This window comes from Anarhichas minor, unplaced genomic scaffold, assembly GCF_050575085.1.
Source record: "Anarhichas minor isolate MPS153535 unplaced genomic scaffold, ASM5057508v1 ptg000042l, whole genome shotgun sequence".
Taxonomy (NCBI): Eukaryota; Metazoa; Chordata; class Actinopteri; order Perciformes; family Anarhichadidae; genus Anarhichas; species Anarhichas minor.
In genome coordinates this window covers 10432628-10444455 of record NW_027466488.1, presented here as the reverse complement: position 1 = coordinate 10444455, position 11828 = coordinate 10432628, and positions in this window count along the sequence as shown.

Below are 11828 nucleotides of genomic sequence, written 5' to 3'. Positions count from 1 at the left end.
TTTGAAAATAATTGTGCTTTTTTTTAGAGCAATATGTCGCCATTTTTGGGAAATATGCTCATTTGCTTTCTTGCTGAGAGTAAAGTAAAGGGAAACATGCCACCTTTTATGTGGATGCCCAATCAGTGTTGATGGTAAATTTAGTCTTCCTGCATCCAGCGTTGTCATATGACGTGACAGTAATGTAGTTGGATGCAAGGAAGAACGACAGGCTATTTCAGCTTGGGTTTCTTATCTCCACCTATGGGTAGCCATAGGGCGTTGGTTTCTAGATGCTGCTCAAATAATTCTTGTCCTCCATGTTTTTATGTACCTTTCAAACTGTGAAAAATGACTTTACAGAATATGAGTGAAGGGATGTTATGGACGAGGATACATTTTAAAGTGGAATATCCAGCCACATTCATTCGAGCCAGATCATACGGGCAAAGGAAGGATGAGTCGGCAGCTGCTTCAGCCGTTCAAGAGGACATGCAAGAGGGACACTCTGGGCGTTAGAAGCTCAAACGCAATGCATCCTGGTACAGGAAGGCACACCTCTGTGATATAGCACCCACCGAGGGGATACATCCCTTCTATGCCCTCCTGAAATAAACATATTATATCTTCCTTAACTTTGATTTAAACACAAACAAAAATAATAATTTGTGGTTTCACAGAGAGTTACATGCTGCAGCTGTTTCTTGCAGAATGACAGCCAGGTGCAGTGATTTCCCGGGATCTAGTCATCACCCTCAGGTTCTCAGGCTACCAGCAGACATGTGTGAAGAAACAGTTACAGCTTGCAAAACACAATTAGTTGTCTTTACATTTCTGTATTGAAATGAAACAATTGAGATGTTAATTTGTGCTCTGTGTTTCCCCCTGCTGCCAGTCTGTATGCCAAGCTCAGATAATAACTCTCCAACTCCTTTTAGCCCTACCCTAAATCTACTCCAGTTCTAATCAAACTCATATCCTCGACTGTAGAAGTAAAAAACAATTATTGTCAATATTGTGTATGTAGTGGACATCTTGTCTGTATAATCACAGTCACACACACACACACACACACACACACACTGGCCGTCTCACCCACTCTCTGCTGCATTTTGTCACAAGACAGCATTAAATAAAGGCCGCCGTGTCTGTCAGAGTTGCTGATCACCAATTTCATTTTGAAACATCCCTGACAGAAATGACACTCATCGCACACACGACTCCATACATACCCAACATGCACACATGCTGTCATTCCATACACACATACGTACTGTAGATACACATCATCTGCCCGCCTTGCTTCTTTCTATTTACGGGGGCTTGTCCTTCTTTCCCTGTCCCCTTTGAGATCATAACTCCACCCCTCCGTTGCCTCCACCCCTCACTGCCTGCAGAGCTTCCACAAATGAGATAAGAGCACTAATGTGATTGGGAGAGAGAGAGAGAGAGAGAGAGAGAGAGAGAGAGAGAGGGGGAGAGAGAGGGATGGAGGGAGAGACAGAGATAGAGAGAGAGAGAGAGAGTTTCTAATTTAATAGAAACTCCATCAGGCTAATGGAACTGTGGACTGACTGCCCGGCTTCCTACACACACACACACACACACACACATACAGACATTTACTCTTCACTATATTGTACCTTGTGAGCGTGGGAACCTATTAGCATTCACCACAATACGCTGGGCCACAGAGTCAAATGAATGAATAAGAGGCAGAGAGGTTGGAAGAGAAGGACAACCCAATGAGTGTGATAGATGGACTGGCGGAGGGTACAAACAGATGAAATAATACTTTAAGATGGATGTTCAAAGAAAAACCTAAAAAAGTGCCCCCCTAATTAGAGGGAACAGAGCACAAAGCGAGGCGGACAGGCGACTGATGTGACGGCCGCCCGGTGCAGACAGTTCACCAATTATGGCTGTGCGAGTCCATGGTACTTGTTGAGGCCGGGACGACGTGAACAGAGACTGAGGAGGTGGAGTCAGGTTGGGGTGGGGGTTGGGGGGTGGGCGGGCAAGATGACGGATGATTTTTCACCAACAATCTGTCCGGCACAAGGGAAATAAATGAGAGTGTACCTCTACGCTAGCTATCTCGTGTACACAAACACCACTGATTCTCATTCACACAACAGGCTTGTCAGCTGATTTATTTCCACTTAAGAGTCTCGAGTGCAGACACTTGGACAAGCGACAAAAAGTACAAAGAGGACGAGTCCTTGAGCCGCACGGTTCTTACTATTCATGTTTCGTTCTCTCCCTTTTCTTCTTCCGCTTCCTTTTGGTCGTAGCATGTTTTTTGTCTTTTCATCGCCATCAGAATCTCTTCTCTTCTGACTTCTTCATTTATAATAATACGTCTACGTATCATTGTTTGTCATGTACTCTACATGCTTCCTTGCCTCCACCGATGGTGATGGTTGGATGGGCGGGATGTCATGGCGTTCCGAATTGTATGACCCCAATGAGACAAATTTAAAAAATCTACACAAAATCTACATCAACACATTCTCACACCAATGCGTCAAATACTGACGTTTGCTCAGTGCTCCTATACGAACAGCAGTCGACTGAACAGCAGTCCCATGTTTGTTCTACCCATTCACCTCCCCTCCTATTTGCTACTAATACTGTACACGCAATAGCTGCGTTGGTGTCAAACGCCACTGAGCTGCTTTATTTGACGCGCTGGGAGTGAGAACGGGTCGTCTACATACAGTTTGTACTAAAGGAAATCAGCTTGAGCAGCAAATATCTCAGACAGAAGGAAACAAAATGCTCGGTTAATCTTTATTTTGTGTTACTAATGCACACTCAACTATCCAGATGACTAGATTAGAAAACTGGTGCAAAAGCTAAAAAGAAAAATGAAAATAAATTCTCATTCCATTGACACAAGTTCCCCAACGTTTTTATGAACAAATGAATAGACATGGGGAGAACAGCATTAGGTGAGCTCACTTGGATATTTTTTGAACAGAAAACAACTTACAAGACTGGTTCACTTTGGGGGAAATACGCTTATTCGTATTCTCTCCAAGATAAATGAGAAGATCGATACCACAAGAGTGGTATCAATCTTCTCATTTAACTCTCAGCCAGAAAGCAAGTAAGTGTATCTCCCCAAAACGTGGAACAGGAGGAAAGGCAATTGAAACCACAGGGAGGTGAGGCCGTTGAATTCAGACTTGGATTTGAGAGTCAAACTGAGAGACTTGACTGCTCCGAGACTTCAAATTAAAATCCTGGAACAATAAAAGAATAGATGTAGCATAGTCACACAACTTGGCATTTTATTTGGGTGTCATTTGTGTAGAATCCACAGTGGATGTAAGTGGGCGTTTTTAACAGATAAAAAAAACCTCTCTTTGTGCAGCTCAACAAAACCCGGTGATCCCAGAATCCCAACGGCGCAGGCTTCCTCCATTTGTCTGTTTTGTTGAACATTTAGTGTAATATCTGTCTGTTGGTAATACTGGTGCAAAGCTCAGGGGGCCAACAAAAAGACTGGGATGGATCCACTGAGAGACATGCCCTGAGAGGATGTGTTTTGGAGATGCCTTGCCTGGGACCAAAGGGAAGTTGTGACTCAACAGTGGTGCTGTAAGCTATGGCAATCACCAAAGTGGATGTATGTCATGCTGTTAAAAGCAGTTGATTTAACCTAAGGTTATGTCTGTGCCAGTACCAGTCTTTAGAAAGAAAAGCTGATTTCTAAACTAAATGAAACTGGAATCCAATTGAATATGAGGCAAGAAGCTACAACTTAATAGCTGGGACACAAACCGGCAGGCCAGCACGCTGACACTTAACACAGAAAAACATGTAAGGGAATATTAATGCAACGTAATCAAGAGATGTGGATGTGGACTTCACGTATTGGTATGATTTAGTGCAGGATCAATATAGGCTGTCAACCTTTTAAATGAAGAGTTTTGCATTTATTTATCCAACATTTTAGCTCAGACAGGCTGCAGCGTTAATGTCATGTGAGCAGGTTACAATGTGCATCTATATGTTCAAACAGCCAGAGCTTCAGAATGCTCACTGCCGTTACTGAGGAGACAGCATGTTCCCACAGAGCAGAGTGACATGGCACTGTGTGTGTGTGTGTGTGTGTGTGTGTGTGTGTGTGTGTGTGTGTGTGTGTGTGTGTGTGAACTGTTACAGTCTGCTCACCGTTTTAGCTTGCATCAGGCGAGAACGAAATAAATCAATCAAAACTCAAAAATCAAAGATGGCTAAAAATGTGTCCTTATATAGAAAGAAAATGGACTAAAGTTCGAAAAAAAAATGACAGTCAAATGACAAAATGCGATTTAAATTAATAACACATTTTTTTCATCCAAAGATTAGAACTAAATCTAAATAATATAAAAAAGTTCCAAAATTGCCACTCTACACAGATACATGGTGTGATAACAGATCACACTTTAGATTCTGAGAAAACCTGAGCTGATCGTACATCTTACCTGCTCAATCAATTATTGGCCTTAAACAGCTGATGATTAAAGGTTTCAAACACATTTTAATCCTAAATAGCGCAATGAAATTGTTATTCAAATATATTCTGAATTTGGGTTTCGGCCCTTGATTGGCCTAATGGCAATGTCATTGTATTAAAGTTCACATCTTTAAACATGATTATTTATTATTACTATTATTGAATTTTAATTTTGATTAAACTTTGAATAAATATCCCTTTTCATTGGTTCATTTTAAACAGTACAATCTGTGCTTCAACCGATGCTGGGACTAAAACAAGTATGGCATCATAATTTCTAGTACCAGTATAATGAGAGAGTTAAAAGGCAGTAGGTGTACAGCACAGTAGGTACAGTTCATCATGTAGGTAGACAACATGGAGTTACACATCCTCAGTCCTGCTGAGTAATGCAATTAAGCTGAAGTAAGGAAGCAAGGAAGGACTGTCTCTGTCTGCTGTCTCTCATCTCTTTTTCCCTCAGTCGCTGTTGTTTTCGGTCTGCAATCGCACATAAAGAAGAAGACGAGGAAGCGGAGGCTTTAATTAGCAGACTGATTACCGTCAACATCGTTTGTAATGAGATTACTGCGTATCGTTGGATCACAAAGGGTCCACACTGTGTGTTACATTGATTTGTGTGTTTAGGCTGGTTACAAGATCCATAATGCATTATGCATCCCGTCTCTTCTTGACAGCCACGATTTATGAAGGGATTCACACACGCACACACACTGACAACCACTCATGCTAACACTATTAGTCACTGTGACTCAAATGCTATTGCAGATCTCTCTTCTGTCTCCACTAAACCATCTCACCAGATCACCTTGGGATGTATTAGGTGGTGTACTGGGCTGAAAAATAATAAATATTCTTAATTTAATAAACAAACTAAGGCTGTTTCTCCTATGTATAAGTCGCAGGTGAATTATAGCAGCTCCTGTCAGCTCATTTCTTTTAAAAAATAAAGCTGGGGATATTCTTAATTTGTCAACTTTCATGAAAATACCAAAACCAACAATGAATCAATCGTACTAACAAGTGTTGCCTGTGTAGTCAAAGCTGGATATATCTCATCCCTCTGTGTTTTGGAGCTCCATCGTTGCAAAAACTACTTAAATTACATCGGTGGGCCACAGTGTTGCACTGGGTGACGTTCTGCTTCATCAACATGAACACAGGCTCTGTAATTCTGGATCCGTCCCTCATACACTGTCCTGCTGCTGCATACTCACTAAAGTACGGTGGCCCTGGGAGTCCAATCCACTGCAACTTAAGAAAATAGGTCCAGGCATTTTCACCAATTTGACAACACATGTGCAGCATTTAGCAAATGCTCCAAAATGAGAAAACACAACCAAATACTCCCCACTGACGTCAGGACGGCAGAGTCGCTGCCCATCTTTCGGCGCAGGCTGAAAACTCACCTCTTCAAGAAGGCCTACCCTTCCGCTTAGCACTTACCTAGCATCTACTGTATTCATACTAGCTTATTGCACTTATTGTTTTTATATTAGCTTGTGGCACTTATTGCATTCCTTTGTTTCTGCACTGTACGTTGGCTCTGGTTTATGCTCTTAGATGCTTGTTTGAGGTAGGGACATGCACTTATTACTTCTGGTGACTAGTTGTTCTCTCGAAAACCAATGTTGAATACACTTATTGTAAGTCGCTTTGGATAAAAGCGTCTGCTAAATGACTGTAATGTAATGTAATGTAAATACAGACAAATACGACCAAAGACGTCTGGGACATGCTTGTTGTTGCCAACTCGTGAAGTTCAATTCAATTCCATTTATTTTGTACAGCCCAAAGTGGTGTTGGAAAATTTGCCAAAATGTAAGTTTTCTATGCGGGATCTCCGAGGGTGTGCATCACTTTTCAGTGTCGCCAGAAACATTCTGTATCTACAAGTTAGCAAGTTATTCTTCGTGTTTTTACGAAGCAGCTTTACGTGCATTAGCACCAACCTCTGAAGTAGAGAGACATCCCTGTATCTCCATGTAGCTCAGGAAAAGCCAAGATGAATTGCAATCAGATTTGGGATCAGGCTTAAGGAGACGGATGGAGTGTCTTACATCTGGTTTTCATTTGGACACGGGACACTGGAGATGACAAGTGTGAATGTGGCCCTCTAGCAGCTGAATGCACTGAGTCTTATCTTATACTTGAGGAAGTATCGTGAAGCTAAAGTCCACAGAGGGAGGAGGTGGCAGTGGATGGATGGGTCAACAAACAACTCGGGACTTTGATATTGGAGACAGGCGGTTTGGTTCCAGTCAATGGTAGTTTATTTTAAGCATGATCCCTAACCTTAACCAAGTAGTTATTTTAACCCATGATGAATCCTAACCCTAACCTAGACTAAGTATTTTGTGCCTAAACCTGTCTCGTTTTGAAAGAGTGTGTGTGTGTGTGTGTGTGTGTGTGTGTGTGTGTGTGTGTGTGTGACGTACTGTGACAGTGTGAATGGGGTTGGAGCTGTAAAGGAACTGGGTGTGGAAAAGTGACTATGTGTCCACTGGTCCACAGGAAGACACACACACACACACACACACACACACACACACACACACACACACACACACACACACACACACACACACACAGGGGAAGGCCTGTGGAAGAGCTGGGAACATAAATGGCAACCAGCACTCAGATGGGCATAGTGCCAGCTGGTTGACTGAGGAAACTGGTGTGTGTGTGTGTGTGTGTGTGTGTGTGTGTGTGTGTGTGTGTGTGTGTGTGTGTGTGTGTGTGTGTGTGTTTGGGACATAAAGACTGAAAGGGACGTTAAGGAGTGTCAAGACAATCACTGCACGCTGTCTATACTATTCTATGAGCTCACTTTCTATTGTCTCAACCTTCACCTGCAACACTTCCTGAATGGCACCGTCTAGATATTAACTACGAGGCCTCACTCAGCTATTCATGGCAGCAGCTGTTGTCATTAGTCACATAAATCCAGTGACATTCCCTCTGTCTAAAAACAGCTCGCCCACAAAGCCAGGCCTCTAGATCGCTGATGGGAATCAGCAGCGAGGCCCGTTTAGCCTGGCAGGACGGCAGAGGAGACAGAAGTGTGTTCACGCATAACAAAACACACACACATACTTGCATACAGTATTCCCCCCCTCGGTAGTTTTCATGTTTCAGTATTTTACAACGGTGAGTCTAAGTAGGTTTGACATGGCTTTTTTTCACATTGATCAACAAAAAAAAGATACTAGAGTGAAAAGAGACCTCTACAAAGTGACGTAAATTAATTATAAATATTAAATACTTGCAAAGGTTTTCAGGGGGTTCAGTTGATTAATGCACTTGTATCTGGACGGTCCACCTTTTGTATTACTATCTTGGCAAAACCTCAACCATGAAGACAAACGAACACTCCATACGCAAACGTATGATTGAAAAGCACAAGTCAGAGAATGGATACAGGAACATTTCCAAGTCACTGAACATCCGTTGGAGCCAAAAGAAGGGAGCAGGAGACTAGTGAGCGAGGGCCGCCAGGAGAACCACTACAGACAGTGCGTACCCTGCAGCAGACTTTGCTTCATCAGTCGCAGCTTTATGGGAGAGTGGCAAAGACAAAGCCACTCTCAGAAAGAACTCACATGACATCTCAACTGCAGTTTGGCAGAAGTCAGAATGAAGAGAGTTCTAACGTCTGATGAGAGCAAAGTGGAGTTTTTGCAGGAAGATTTGTTTTCCAGCAAGACATCAAGCCTTGATACTACGCAAAAGCTCCACAAGATGGCTTCAAAACAACAGGTTGATGTCCTGGAGATGCTGTAATTGCTGCCAAAGGTGTCGCTAGTAAATACCAACTTGGAGGGGGTGAAAAATTGGATTAATTGGTATTTTTCCTGTTGACTGTCAAAAAGAACAGATCTTCTGGAAAGGGCCGGTGTGTTGCATTTCATGGGACCTATTAGCAGAAATGGAATATAAATTAGTATTCATCACTATATTTCCATCTCTGTATAATCACCTGAAACTAAGAACCGTTACAATGAGCCCTTCATATCTACATAAGTAGCGAGTCCTCTTCCACGGAATCCGTCGTGTTGCAACGCCATGTTTCTAGGACAAACCAAACACTGGCTCGAGCAGAGCATTTTAACGTGATCTGAGGCATTCTCTGACACTCTTGAAACAGGTAACGTCAGAGAACGCCGGTAACGTGAGCCGCAGAGTGTAAAACGGACTTCCGTTGCTCCTTAAGTAGCATTGTTATGGTGGGGATGGCCTCTGAGGGTGGTGGACGGCGTTACCACGCTTTCGCACTCGGCCGCTCACGTTACCTCAGTCTTGGAAATGGAGGAGTGAGTGGAGGGGTATTCAGTTGGTTGCAATCTGCAACAACAACGCTATATGCCACCAAATCCTACACTCTGTCCCTTTAACTTAATGTTGTATGACAATAAAATATGAACACTACCTAGGGGGTGGAGCATGTTTCATAAAACACATCGTCATTATTGCAAAAACAGCTTGCTAAGCAGCAGTTCATAGAAATGTAAATATGTCTTCATTTCCTATTGCCTCTCCATCTGTTATCATCCTCTACCTGTACAAACATACACCTATGATAACATTATCTCATTAACACACACCCTCCCACATCCTGCACAGGCACACTGGAATATATGCATGCAGCTGTGCACTGTGGGACACTTCTCGAACCACACACATACCATTTTTATTCTCAGCATTTGACAGAGGAATAACCTAGCTTTGCAGCACCACTGGCCAGACAGGAAGTAGGAAGTGGAGAAAGGAAGCACGGAGTGGCTGATGACAATGCCTTCCACATCCTACTGCTCTGCACAGCACAGCTAGGTCAGACTCTGCTGGATGTCCATTCATCCACAGCCACTGCTGGTCTGAAAGATTCAGAGACTAATGTTTTAACATCTAAGGACCACTGATGATACAACACTCAAAGGAATAAAATAGGCAGATTTTAAACGTAGTACAAAAGCTCATTCCTGCAAACTCCAGTCTGAGGAAATGATTTATGCACAATGTGTCTGTTTCCATCAAGTATTAACATGCAGACAGCAGCTTCACAGTGTAATCAGACTGAGGTTAAAAGATATATTAAATTCACCCAAGATGAGCAGAATATTTGATCTCCCACACAACCTCTGGAAGTAGTCGGTGATGAATTTGGCCACGTTACAGCCAAATGGTCTGTAAACCATCTAACTGCAGAAATGGAAATAAGTCTATCGGACAGCTTAGACAGTGATCAATGTAAAAAGGATTATTGTGGATGGGGACTCTGCTGGTTCAAAAGCGAGGTGCAGTATCTTGTCAACCGCAGCTGGATCATTCAGAGCAGCATATAATGTGATGAGGCTCCGGGCTCATTGTATCCTTGGTTTGACAATGATGAGGGTTAACAGCAGGAAATACTGCTCACGTTACAAAGTGATCATCCAGGAATATGCACTTGCACTTTGCTTTCATTCACATGATCTTCACCCCAAACATTTGCCCTGAACAACCCGAATATCAACATACAGTGGGAAACGAGCCATGAAATTTACTGCACGTTCATGATCTCCAGAGAATGAACCCTCCCATGTTACGCCCTCCAGGTGCTTGATTTGACTGCCCACCTCAGGCCATGTGTACCCTTGACCAAAACTTTTGTTGCATGGCATGGAATCTCAAAAACTGATGGCAAGATGTCCATTTAATTAGTTGTCAATATTTAGGGTTCTCCTCTAGTGCCAACATCAGACCCAAAATACCACCTTCAAACCAGTTATAATAGTAATAGTAATAACAGGTAGATCGCTATGAAATTAAATGATGCTCCCAAGATCCGAAAACAGTAGCATAGATGCATGTTATCTTTACACATAAACAGTGATTTGCTGGCTCAGTGTGGACGTATAGGCTAAGATCAGCTAGAGGCCTCTAGGGCTGCTGGTGAAGCTGGACTGTCTTCTTTACTTTGACGTTCCTCTCACACCAGCACACAGCTTGCTTATGTTCACCCCCCTCGCTACTCTGTGACGCTTTCATCTAAGGAAATACTGAAAGGAGTAGATCTGTAAAGACATCTGAGGTCGGTGAGTCCACCTTTCTCTCGGCAGCATGCTGCTCCCTGCTGTGAAGGAGGCGGTTCGGACTTCCTACTGGTAGTGATTTCATGCAAGTGTAATAACTAACACCAGAATTGCATCATCATTGCATCATCTTGCTTTGCTCGGTTGGATATTCACTTTGAGGTGGAATTATTATATATTTGTTGTACTTTTTGAATGCATTGATCAGCTTTAAATGACCATTTGTATATCAATTACTCACCTACCTTGAATTCTTAAAGTAAACCCTTTTTCTCCATACCTCCATGGAGAATCAAAAAACATAGAAAAGTCGGATGTTTATATATACCGTACGTTAAATGTGGCCCCCATTTACTTCAATTCATCAAGACTTTTCTCTGTTTCTGTGATCGTTTTGTGGGTGAAATAGGCCTTTAACATAGATAAATCACATGGATTCTGGTTAAACAACACATTTAGTTCCAGGTGTAAATAAAGCCAGGATTGCAAAGGTAGTCGCAGAGCCAGTGGAGGGATTGCATACAATTATTTTTGGGAGGGGGCTTTCAGAATGTCTGTAAAGCAACTGACGAATCCACAGATACGCATTGTGTTAACCGCTGGTGACTAATTACATCACAAGCTGCTGAGAAGGCAGAAATGAGCTGAGCAGCTTATGAAAGGACACGACTCCTTTAACCACAAGTTGTCATTGAGGAGGAAATGGGAGTGTAGGTGACCTGATGATCGTGACAGCAGTAACACAGGAGGAATCGTGGAGTGTGACACCACATCGGTCTCGGTAGATGGCGGGGAGTAGTGGGGGATCAAGGTCGAATTAAGGGTGTGGACGAGAGCATGTGTTTGGAGCTGTCACGCCGGATGAAGGTGGAGAAGGGAATGGGAATACGTGAGCTGTGAAGGGATAGGGGGTGACACGCAGACAGACAGAGATCATGATCTGGGAGAGCTGCAGGGTGTGGATGGGAATGGACTCTCTCTGTGAGTTTGTGGAGAGCCTCGCATGGTTTCACTGTCCCTACAGAGCCGTATTCATACCTATGTACGTATGTTCCACGGCCGGACTGTTCATAAAATGCAACATGTGTTCGCCCTTTATTTCTGGCTCAGGTTCTGGCAGAGTTTCTCTGGCTCGGCATCAGCGCTGGAACCGACATGCAAAGGTCAGAGCTAATAATGTGGCGAGGAAGAGCTGGGCTCAGCAACAAGATGGCTCGTACAGTAGACTGAGCACGGGGGGGGGGGGGGGGGGGGCGTGGTTAAGGTGTGAA